Source organism: Apis cerana, linkage group LG9 (assembly GCF_029169275.1).
Source record: "Apis cerana isolate GH-2021 linkage group LG9, AcerK_1.0, whole genome shotgun sequence".
NCBI classification, from domain to species: domain Eukaryota; kingdom Metazoa; phylum Arthropoda; class Insecta; order Hymenoptera; family Apidae; genus Apis; species Apis cerana.
The window spans coordinates 7,047,524-7,060,786 of record NC_083860.1 but is presented as its reverse complement, the minus strand read 5'-3'; the positions used below and the strand labels follow the sequence as shown (position 1 = coordinate 7,060,786).

The following is a 13,263-nucleotide window of genomic DNA, read 5'->3' as shown; positions in this document are numbered from 1 at the left end:
GTAATATATAAATAATATGAAAGCTAGATTATTTTTTCATCGTTTTATTAAACACTGTATTTTCAATGATTAATCAACAAATCTATCGTTGTAACTGTATGTATTGTGTAACGTTCACACGTTAATTACAGGATTCGTGATAAGCTTCAATCATTAAGGTGAAATATAGCGTGGTTTGCGTTGTGCGGTTGCAGAAGGAAAATTTATCGAACGTTTGCTTCGCTCTCTTTCTGGAAATCGCTGTAATTATTCCCCCGTTTTTGCATTACATCGTGTATTTCACGTTTATTTATGCATACTTCTATTGAAAATGTATGAAAGAACACTTTGGGAATTCAGGTTGCATGCTGGTGAAAATAAACACTTGAATATTCACGTTATTTATCCACGCGTGTTTAGATTCTTGGTAAATTTTTTAATATTACGCGATTTATTCCAGATTTAAACTTTTTATTTTCCTCTTTGAATTTAAATAAATATTTTGTTAGTCTCTTACACACTATACATAAATTTCAACACAAAATTTATCGCAATAATTAAAAATATTCTTCTTCTTCATTTTTCACTCAATTTCACGCGATAATTATACACGATTGATGCTGTAATTCAACTTAATTAAACTCCAATCTTCTCTTAGATGTTCATCTTATTCACAATAACGAAATCTACATATTCCTCCAAAAAGCTTTTACACAAACTCGACGAGTTTGTACGTAAAATCCATCGTATCCTCGCTTATTTTAATTCAACATTATTCATCCAGATATTCATTCCGCACAAAATCCGCGTTTCCTTAATTTCACTTAATTCAAGCTCGCAGAATATACGAAATATCGAAATATATACGCCTCTGCACGCCCCAAATACACACGATTCTCCCCATCCCCTTCGTTATCCGTTCATCATTTTCTTCGAATCCGCGGACAGAATCCGGGAATAATTTTCCGCGAACGTAAACACGGGCGCAGTCGAAAGAAGAGAAAAGAATTCGACGAACTCGATAAACAATAACGAGGGGAAGGAGGGAAACAAGATTGTGAAAGAAAATGAAAGAAAATGAAATTTCGGATTAACGAGACACGGGTGAGGCCTTAACGGGAGGGATGGGCGGCTCGAATTCGGCGAAAGATTACGGGTCTCCGCCAATCCGTGGATCCCTGAACATTTGCTCGCGCAATAATCGATAGCGGGACGCAAAGAAATGTAGGTCGCGAACGTATCAATAATCCCGTAGCCACTTTAATTTCACCAATTTGCGTATCGAACGACAATTTCGTATTCTCTTTTTCGAGCGCTTAGATGGAAATATCATTCATAAGTTTCAAAAGTCGGATGAAAATTTTTTTTTAACTTTTTTGAAGCATGGTTCCAAGGACTATCACCAGGTGTCTTATTAATTCTTACTTTCTCGCAAGTCTATAGATACAGTACTATTTATATAATTTTTATTCAATAGCATTTTTGAACGATTAGAATTGAATATCAATATGTTTGAGTTTAAGATTGTGTTTAAATATTTTATTTATTTTTGTTTCTTTGCAAGTACTTAGGATTGTAAATAATTTGTGTATATTCAAGAAAATTCTAAAGTCATTACGTATATTTTTGGTCGCTTGGAATATTTGTTGGAATATATGTATTTAATTTTAATCCCTAATATATTTGAATAGTCCCAATGATTGTTATTAGATTAATTTTTATTTACAAATCTTTTGAATCTCTTTTTTTGAGTTTCTCAATTTTTTCGTGAATATTCCATTATAGACTTTTAATTTCTAGAATTGATAAAATGAAAATTTTTAAATTTCATAAAATATTTAATGAGATATTCTTCCATATTTTATTTCATTTTAATCCATTATAAGGATGAAATAAAATTTATACAATGATAATACGTAAAATAAACCAGGAGATAAATAAATCAGAGAAAATCACGTATTTATATCGAATAGATATATCGATACAAAAATATCTTATAATCATAAATATATTGTTTGTGAATAAAACAGAATATCTAAAATATTAAAATAAATTTTGAAATCTGATTAAAATTATGTATAAGAAACAAAATTATTATTAATTAAATTTTATATTAAATTTTAGTCAATCTTTTTCATTTTAAATTCCGAGTCGAGTAAAAGAGAAATGCATTAAATTATGGTTTACAATGACTGTTAATGTAAAGTTAAAATAATAAATAATTCATAATCATATAATTTAAATAAAAAAATAGTAATAATAATATTATTTTTGTTTCGATTTTACAAATATACATGTATATAAATTGCAATTTTGTACAATTTTAGCATATTAAAAATAAAAACTTTGAACGTGTCATTTTACTTTATTAACAAGTAATCTCATGAATAATAATAACTCTCTTTTGTCACGTAGCTGTTAAATTAATTATTATATAATTTCACTAGTAACACGTACAAATAATATTTCATTTTGCTTTGTCCAGATTTCTCCTAATTGGAGAAAATATATTCTATAAAACAACTATTTGTATTTACAACTAATATTAATAATATTTTACATTTAAAATTAATCTACATGTGTATTTTAATTCAATCTTTATTATTTTGATTTATTCATTATTGAAAAAAAAAGAAGAAAGAAAAAAAAATCATTTTAATCTACGATTTATTTTTATTTCAAATATCAATTGTTCGATATTTATTCAATTATTCATATTTTCAATTTCCGTCATTCAAAATTCTGTAAATATTACATTTATAATTTATTTATAATTTACACATAAAGTTTTATATTTGTAATTTGTTTTTATATTTTATTTCTTTGCGCGTTGTTTAAATTTTTTTACACCTGTAATTTACTTCTCTTTTAAAATTAAATATTTGTTATAAAGAATTCCAGATTTTAGATACTTTTATAATTTTTCATATTTATAATTTATTTGCAATTGACATATCCGTTATTATAAATATTCTAAATTTATTTTATTTGAATCATATATTATTATTATTATTGTTATTGTTATATTACAATCGTGTGTAATCTTTCATACAAATTACAATAGATTATAATTAGCTAAAACTACAAGGATTACTAATAATTGCAAATCGATTATTTCATAATTGTATTCCAATGTAACAGGATCCATTATTAAATTATTAATCGATATTTGTATTCACAAAGATTGTCTGTTTTTTCTTCTCATTTTACTTTTAATTAATCTTATATCTTTTTATAAAAGTATTTGTATATTATGTATATTTCGTGAAAAATGAATTTTCATTTATTTATTTCTTTTTTTTTTTTTTGATAAATATTTATTACTTTATTCTACAATTCTCTACAATTTCAAATATTTCACAAAACAAGAAGACAACTAGAAATTCATTTTTTTAAAATATTTATTACTTTACTCTACAATTATTCTACGATGATTTATCCTACAATTTTACGAGAGTAGGAAATTTATTTTTTAACAAACATTTGTCATTTTGTTCTACAGTTATTTATACAGTTCATGTACAAATATTTATCTGGCCACGTTATAATATCCACGTATTATATTTCGAAGAAAAAAAAATTATTCGAAATTGGGAATTTTACGTCATTCCACCAATGATAATTTAATAATGTTGGAAATAAATTAAACTACACGGTAAAAAATTATTATTATTATTATTGTTATTATTATGTTATATTATTAAATATTCAGATACTTTTTGTGTATAAATTGTACGAGGACAAAATGAATTTAACACGAACCGTGCGCAATGTTGATTTACGAGTTACATTATATTTTGATTGGATTTAATTCCGATCAAATGCGAAGAACGTCATCGGGAAACGAGAGATAATTCAATCGGTTGTCTCGTTGACAATTTTGATTCTATCATGCGATATACATATATTATCGTTCAAAGGAATATTACATTCTATGCAAAATTTTATAATGGACGTATGATTTATTCGAAAGGATCGATATTTATTTAAAAATCAAACTCTCGCGAATTATATTGTGGAAAAATTTAAAAATTGAATTTTTTGATGTTTTATTTTGGGGAGGGAGGAGTAGAATCCAAAAGAGAAATTGACAATTCTTAAAATTTTTAGACATTTTATTATTTTATATGAAAAATTAATCTTTGCGTCAATATCTAAAATCAAAATTCGATCGTCTTTAATTATTCTTAAAATCACCAAAACCGAAGACAGAACGAAATTAAAACTCGAATATCCATTGTAACAATCGAAACAAAAATATCTTATACTTATTTACTTAAAAAATTTATATTTAAAATCAGACTCGATCCTCCTCCAAGTCGATTTCTTTCAATCGATGGAATCAAAAATTCTTTTTCCGCTCTTCGATCACCTCCCTTAAATTTTATCAACCCTAAAATTTAAAAATACTCACTGTATACTTTTTTTTGGATCTCATCGATGAATCACTTCCTCTTCAACGAACGAGGGGCAAAGTCAAAAGTTAAACAGAAGTTGATTGAAAATTCGGTGATCTTTCGCGAGTCTCTTGTGTCGCGAGACCATTTAACGACTTCATCCATGCGAAACGCGAAGAATCAGCCGCTTTGATCGTGAAAAAGATTCTTCAAACGAAGCGCAACACGTGCCACGACCACAAACGTATTCAACCGCATTGTCTCTTTTCATCGAGATCCAATCCTTGCTTCAGACAGAAATGCTCGAAAATTAGATCTCAATTTCACGTAATTAAGCATTAAATGTCGAAACAGTGAAGAACAGCTCGTAATTTTTATTCTATTATTATTAAAATAAAAAATTTGTATTTATATAATCTTTAAACGAAATAGAAAAATTTAGAAATGAAAAATGTAGAATGTGCAAGAAAATATATATATATTTAGAAAATAATATGAAAAAGAAACACATCTTTGTTTTGACTCTTCGTTAAATTTGCACGATGATCCGCAGTCTTATAATTTTACCGAGAATTTTTATTAAAAAAAAAAAATTTGCACAGAATTACGCACGAGATGATTAATATTTTGGAAATTATAAATTTGTAATATCGATATCTCTTTTTTATAAATTTTTTTTTTATGATTTCCGATAAATAAAATTATGATGAAAAATATTCGTATGGTTTCGAAATATAAAACTTTGGATCATCGTGTAAAATATTGCGTGGAAATCATGTACAGGAAATTGGATCGTCCATTAAATTGTCGCATTGATTTTTATATAAAAAAAATTTTGGATTAAAGATATCCTAATTAACAAGCATTATATGCTTTATTTCTCAAAATTCTGAAAGATATGATTTTAATTCCTGTAATTAAATTTTGATTCCTGGGATTATTTTTATCTCTCAAATGACTATTTTTCTCCGCTGATAAACGAATATTAAAAAATAATGGAAATGGATAAAATAAATTAAAAAAAATTTTAAAATAATTGATTTGATTTTGTCGATAATTTCTTATTCCCTCTTATATCTTATATAAAAATAAATTCTAATACAATTTTCGATTCATTTTCATACCAATACACACAATTTCAAAGATATCTTCTAATAGCTTCATCTTACCAAGTTATTTTCAATTTATCCGTTTCGAATCACTTCGTTTCATTAAAACGTTATCCCCTTTAATTCAGTCTCATCCTCCCTTCTTATTTTCTAAAATAACCAATATCCTCGTTCGAAAATAAGTTCTCAATCCTCGAATTGATTGCTTTACAGATTCACAGTCGCTAAATTAAAATTAAACGGTTTTCCACCGTTTTGAACATTTTAATTTGCTTGTGCCGCGCTAAAACAAATGATCTTGACTTAAAGAATGAAGTCAGAAGGAGAGTAGTGGATGAAGAGTGCATAGACGGACTACATGGAACAAAGAAATTTTCACGCGATTTTTATGATCGCGATTCTATCTATATGGACGAAATTTCCATAACCAGGAACAATGGGCACGTGCGTGACAATGGCGAAAGGAAGAGGGAATCGCCTGCGTTATTCAAAGAAATTTGCTTGGGCCGTTTCCGCCTGGTAAACAACGTTCCGATTGTTCGATAGACCGTGATGAAAGAGCTCGATGCAAGGATTGCATAACAATAAAAGCTTCTACAGATGTACAGGGATGCACCAATCGCGCCAATCGAATGTAACCGTTCGAATAAACTACTTTCGAAGTAGTAAAATGAAAGTTGGTTGGAGTTGGTAGTGAACGTTGGGATTGGATTAAAAAGTTGGATTAATTTTGGAAGGATAGTTGAATTGTTGTAGCTTGTACAAAAGCTTTGTTCTCGATCGTTAGAAATTTATTTTGAATTAATCCGTATACTTTAACATCGCAAAAATAGAATCATCCACGAGACACAAATGAAACTTGGTATTTTCGTGTAAAAAAACTTGAGGAAAAACTAACAATTTTGTGATCGAAATCTAGTCAAGAGATAGAGAGAACTGTGCCATTGAAGTTGCTTTTTGTTTTATCCCGATATCTCAATCGGTTGCCGAGATACAAGGATTCAAAATGCACGTAAGTGGTTAAGATAGCGCAGAAATTTATGAATGGACTCATGACCTAGTAACCTAGATATTTTTCCTGGAAATGCGTACTACGTTCTTCCAAGAATCGCGTCTGTCGCTTGCCTACAGCTTGGGATAGGTCAGTGAGGCGAGGTGCGAGCGAGAGATCCGAATAAGCGACAAGAACGGAGATAATAAACGATTAAAAATTACTTTTTTCTTTACACGACGATATCTCGGGAACCGGAAGTCGTATCGAGATAAATCGAAATGCGTTTTAAAGGATAAAGTTCCGCGCTTCTAACGATTATTCACTCGTTAACCGGAAGTCATTAGTTTCGAAGTTATAGCGTTTCAAAATTTTTCTAATTTTAATGTTTAGGAAGAATGATTTAAAAATTACTCTTTTCTTTACACGACGATACCTCGGGAACTGGAAGTCGTATCGAGATAAATCGGAATGCATTTTAAAGGGCAGAGTTCTGCGCTTCTAATAGTCGCTCATTTATTGACCGGAAGTGATTATTTTCCGAATTACAGCGGTTCAAAGTTTCCCTAATTTTAATGGAGTTTAAGATAAATGATTAAAAATTATCCTTTTCTTTACACAACGATATCTTGGGAACTAAAAGTCGTATCGAAATAAATCAAAATGTGTTTTAAAGGGAAAAGTTCTACGCTTCTAATGAACGTTCATTTGTTAACCGGAAGTCATTATTTCCAGAGTTATAGCAGTTCAAAGCTAAGCCCTAATTTTAATAGAGTTTAAGATAAATGATTGAAAATTACCTTTTCTTTGCGCGATGATATCTCGGGAACCGGAAGTCATATCAAGATAAATGAAAAATCCTCTTAACAAGTTTAATTTCATGCTTCTAATAATTTTCCATTCGATGAAGTTATAACGGTTCAAAGTTTCCCTAATTTTAATACGATTTGTACCGAGTTTCAAAATAAATTATATACCGTTTATTTCCGTTCAATTAATCGCAACAAAAGTTTAATATACTTTCAAAATAATATTACTATCGCGTCTCAAATAAAACGAATTATATAACACAACTCAATAATACCATTGTCCATAATTGAATCCTATTTTTCTCATTTCCCATCTCCATCGAAGTTACATATTATCCGATCGCATGCCCCGAAGAATTAACCCATTCCTCTTTTTTTCAATCCTCTGTCCAATGTACCTCTGTCAAACGCACAATCGACAACAGACGAACAAACACACAAAAAATACGAGCCAGAACGAAAGAGGAAAACAAAGTGACGCTCATACGCTACGTAAAGCCACGTCAAAAGCGAGGGGAACCGTATCCGTCGTCCTGTTCTGTGCTTCACGGGGAATCGTGGGAATCGTGGGATCGTTGGAGAACTGTCGCTTCGATAACCCGCCTGGAAAGGTGACACGGGATGGATTGGAGGAGAAAGCGTGGAGGAAAGGAAGGAAGGAAAGAACGTGTTTTTTTCGACGTCCGTCCTCGTCGCGATGAGGCGATCAAACGACGCCGGATGAGAACTCGGATTCGGGCGAAGCAACGCGAAGAGGGAGAGGAAAAGGGTGAAGGGAGGGAAATAAAAGAGAGCTGGATATCTATACGCCGGTCGAACGAACGAAACAGAGGGCTCACCTTTGGCACAGTTTCAGCGATCCTCGACGAGATAAACGGAACGACGAAGTGAGAGCAAAAGTGCAGGGGAAGAGTCGAGGGATCGATAGGGGCGATGCGTGGTGCAGGGTTGAGCAGTCGTAAAAGTGAATTTATTTTGAACGTTTCTCTGTGTATGAGTGTGTATATGTGTGTGTTTCACTGAGGGGTTTTTCTGGTTGTTTTGAGTTCCAGAGAATTTTTGTTTCGGTATTTGAATGCGGAGGATTGGAAAGTAGAATTAATCGCGCATACCGAAAGTTTTAATTTCTTTTCCTTCTCTAGAAATAGATTGAATGATGAAAGTACATCGTTCTATCTTCTCTTTGATTACTTTATTTCTATTCACTTTTCTCCGAGAAAATAATTTTCGTAGTCGCGGAAATTTTTTGTTCACGACGAAAGATAGATGTAACAACGAATAATTTTTGTAATAATATTGAAGTCAAGCTTTTCTTCTTTTTACAATTCAATTTTAATTAATTTAATTTTCAATACGATTTTAGAAATATAATTTTGATGAAAACACGTGGAAATTCTGTTTCTCTGGATCCATGGATTTTATATAGTATTTTTTTTATTCAAACAGTTGGTTGATACAACGTTTTTGCTAATGGAAATGAGATGCGAGATGGGCGAGTTTTAAACATTTATGAGCAATTCACTCGTGTTTCTCATTTAGCGTACTGTGGTCGGTTTTTGGCTTGGCAAATTCTTTTCATACGGGCTTGAATTGAAAATTGAAGTTGATGAGAAATTTAATGCAACTGAATAAAATATCAAAAGAATACGCGCACATATAGCAACCAATTTGCCACATAATTAAATAATCCGTCAAATTTATTCACTCCTATCAAAAGCCATAAGTCGTCTCATTTATATGAATCATTATTTTCGTTATTACTTTTCATTATTATTCCATATATACTTGAGCTTCCATTCATCCCATTACATACCCGTCCAATTATTCGTTCACTTAATCGTTATTAAAATTACGTATATTTACAATATTCCAAATTTCCTCCACGTCTGTTTCCTCCAGCCGGTAAACAGTAAACAAAATTATCTCGCGATTCAGAAGAGCGAGAAACATCGCTACGGGGGTAATTGGCGACCACCATTTTGCTTATTGCCAGTTTGCGCGTTTAGATACCCACACACACGCACGAGGAAATATTTATGAACGCACCGTTTGAACCGTCCTTATTCACGGATGTATCACCTCCCCTCGCCATTTCCTCTCCATTTCCCCTTTATCTCCTCCTCTTTGTTCTCTCTCTCTCTCTCTCACGTCCCTCTGAATTATTTTGGGTACGGATCCCCGTATAAGGGATCCTCTTTATTGCACCGCGTCGCACCCTTGCAGACGATGTTTTTGTCGGGAACACTCGAAAGTGGACCGAGTGGTTTACGATATACAGATTTGGCCTCCCTGTTTTTGAGAACCAGCCATTACGATTCACATCCCTTTCCATGGAGATTGGAATAATTCAAGGGACCGGCGGGACTTGAAATAAATTGCAAGTGTGCGTTGTACAGAGGAAAGAGAAATTATTGCATTTCTTAAATTGAACTCTTTTTTTCTTCTTTTGGAGGAGGAGAAGGGTGTAGAAAGATTTCTTGTTTTGGTAAGATTGTATTAGAAATATTTTATTCTTCGTTTTTTATTTATTATTCGAGAGGGAAATCTTGGATTGGAGATATTTAGTAGTATAAAACTTAAATTTTAATATAAAAAAAAATGTCAGATATAATCATACTATTTTCATTGAACTCTCGAATCAAATTGATGATCGATAGTTTTATTACATTACAGGAATATTTTATATTTTAAAATTTCTCAGTGTTACGTTTCATTAATATTCTCTTCTTTAATATTCATTAGAAATTTACAATGATTAATATTTAAATACGATGATTTGGTTTGAAGAATGCTTGATTTAAGATTCTATATTAAAATATTCTCTAAAGATAAGTCGACATCAACGTGCTTGATTAATGTTATTTAGTTAATAACTCGTGCTATTTAAACCTCACCTTTAATAAATTCTCTTCGACCTAATATTTGGCTAAAATGCATAGAATGCGCAATAATTACGCGCATCTGTGACTCACCTACACAGAGGCACGCAAAAACACGAGTGTGAAAGTACACGAGTGAAACATTCCCAATGGCACAGTAGTAACAATCCTTGCATAGTCAGACGTGGAATTTTGGCAGGACTTTGGCCACATTGATTATGCATGAAACACACGTTGGCCGTATAACGTCTGGCAGCGAAATATCAATCTAAAGTTTGCCAATAAACGTCGCTTTGCGTCCTGGCCGTTGTACGAAATTTGTTGGAAAATAAATTTATTGGGAATGCATGGTGCGAATTTATGCTTCGCATTTGTCGCGCCTGATGACGTGCCATTGTTCCAACGTAAATTGGTTGATCCGGGAAATATCTTTTATCCTTAACGGTGCGCGCCAGAAATTTTATTAAAATTCATCCCACGATATTAATCGCTTGTAAAATAAAAATCTATTACGGTGGAAATTGGATTGGGAAGAAGTATCAGAGATTAACACGTACCAGAACAAGTTTAACCGAAGATTTGACGAGTTAATACCGAACTTTCGATAAACTGAAGTTGGAGCGAAATATCAAGTTCTCCCAGTTTCTAATCTCAAGTTTGTGCTCGAGTAACGAACACAACGGAAGTAATTAAGCTACAGTTACTTAACCAATGTTCTGAAATCATATAAGCTCCTATCAGATTTCTTAATCATTACAACATCCAATACTGTGAAATTAGCTGTGAAAAATAGGCGTACAGAAGATAATATATCTTCATATCTTCATATTATTATCACAAGATAATAATTAAGAAATAGTAAAAAATATTCGGTCATAATAAATGTTGGCTGTAAGAGTTAAATACGCGACTGTCCAGAATTCAATTAACTCGGAAAAAAGGAAAGGTTTAAAACGGCAACAAATGACAATTATAAAAGATAAGTGTACAAAAATTAAATATCTCGAATTCAATTAATTTTAACAAAAAAGATTAACGTTTTAAAAAACGGTAAACAGCACAGTCGTAGAAGGTAAATATATAAAAGTTATCTAGATTCAAGTAAACTGTAAAAAAAAAAGGAAAAAAGAAAAACATTTAGAAAAGCATAACATAACAAAGACGGTAAGTATGTAAAAGGTAGATATCTAGACTTAAGTAAACTGTAAAAAAAAAAAGAAAAAAAAATCAAGAAATACAACAAAAGATAAGTACAAATAAGTATAAATATATAAAAGTTTATCAAAAATTCATATTTTTCAAAAATAAAAAGAAATTTCTTGTGCAATCGCTTTTTAAACAATATATTCATAACACAAAATCGAAAATTTAACGAAAAATTTTAATGGAGAATTTCGACAATTCCTGGAATTTGACGTCATTACTAAAAATCTTACAAATTCCAAAAACATGACATTATTTCTAAGAACTGTCGAAAAATTCCTGGAAAAAGTTCTCGATCAACCTCCCATCATGCCATGTTCTCCTAATACAAAATCGAATTTTTGGCCAAAAGTATCATTCGTTTGAAATTTATTTCAAAAGTTCCAAGAATTTTAGAGATTCCGAGAAATTGACGTCATTTCCAAGAATTGTCGAAAAATTCCTGGAAAAAGTTCTCGATCGACCTCCTATCGTATCATGTTCTCCTGATACAAAGTCGAATTTTCGGACAAAAATTTTTCTATCGCTCGGAGAATTTCGATCTCGATCTTTTTTATTAAATATCTCACTTATTCTTCATAATATTAAAAAATGCTTGGAACAAAAGTTGAACGGCTTCGAAAAGGCTATATTCTGGTACCCTCAATTTTTTCGTAGATGGACTCATAAAAAACTTATTAATCTCAATCTTATTTTTTTAAATAACACCATATACTTTTTAAGATATCAATCTGTGCATTCTGGCATTCTCTAGAAAAAACTATATCCATTTATAGCAAAAAATCATTGGTTTAAAAATTATTTAATTAAACTTATTTATCATCCAAATTATAAATTTTTTGCTATATAGGGTTTAATACTTTTTTTTTAATACAGAATGTCAAGATACACCTATTGAAATATTAAAAAGTGTATACTTTCATTTAAAGAAATAATATTCACTTTTGTAAATCTTTTACGCTTGTAAATATAAAAAAATTAATAACAGCAGAATGTATTCCCCACGAAACCCTTTAACTCTTATTCGAAACGTTTTTTAATATCTCCATTAACAAGCGCGATACGTCAAATAATATTGTTCCGACATACTGTATAATAATTTATTTATTGCGTCATTAAAAACAATCGAAATATTCCAATTTATAGAAATACAATCCTTGATTTTTTAAAAAATTAAAAAAATAATAAAAAACGTACTTAGAATGGCAATTTTCACGATAGGACACAAGTATATAGGTGTTAAGTAGTAAAATTTATGTGAAAATGCGCAAAATAATGTTTTAAACCTCTAAGAAAATAGTAACTCTAAGAAAAATGATAAAAAAGTAAGCATAGGAACGGTAAAAGTATGACAAATCCGTAAAAACTCCTCCTAAATTATGTTCTCCTAATACAAAGTCGAAGTTTTAATCAAAAGTGTCGTCTGTTTGTTCGAGCATTCTGAAATTTCCAGGAATTTGACGTCATTTCCAAGAAATTTAGAAATTCTCGGAATTTGACGTCATTTCCAAGAATTTTAGGGATTCCGAGAATTTGACGTCATTTCTTGGAAAAAGTTCTCGATCGACCTCCTATCGTATCATGTTCTCCTGATACAAAGTCGAATTTTTGGCCAAAAGTTTTTTTGTTCCAGTATTCGGAAATTTCCAAGAATTTGACGTCATTTCCAAGAAATTTAGAAATTCTCGGAATTTGACGTCATTTCCAAGAATTTTAGGGATTCCGAGAATTTGATATCATTTCTTGGAAAAATTTTTCGATCGACCTCCTATCATATCATGTTCTCCTGATACAAAGTCGAATTTTTGGCCAAAAGTTTTTTTTGTTCGAGCATTCGGAAATTTCCAAGAATTTGACGTCATTTCCAAGAATTTTAGAGATTCCGAGAATTTGACG

General features: G+C 30.9%; 1 protein-coding gene across 15 annotated transcripts in view; it reads right to left on the bottom strand.

Annotated features, from left to right (window-relative positions):
- The window catches only part of LOC108003092 (neuroligin-4, Y-linked-like), a 307,743-nt gene that overhangs the window by 181,059 nt on the left and 113,421 nt on the right, over window positions 1-13,263 (bottom strand). The gene's annotated exons all lie outside the window — the stretch shown is intronic.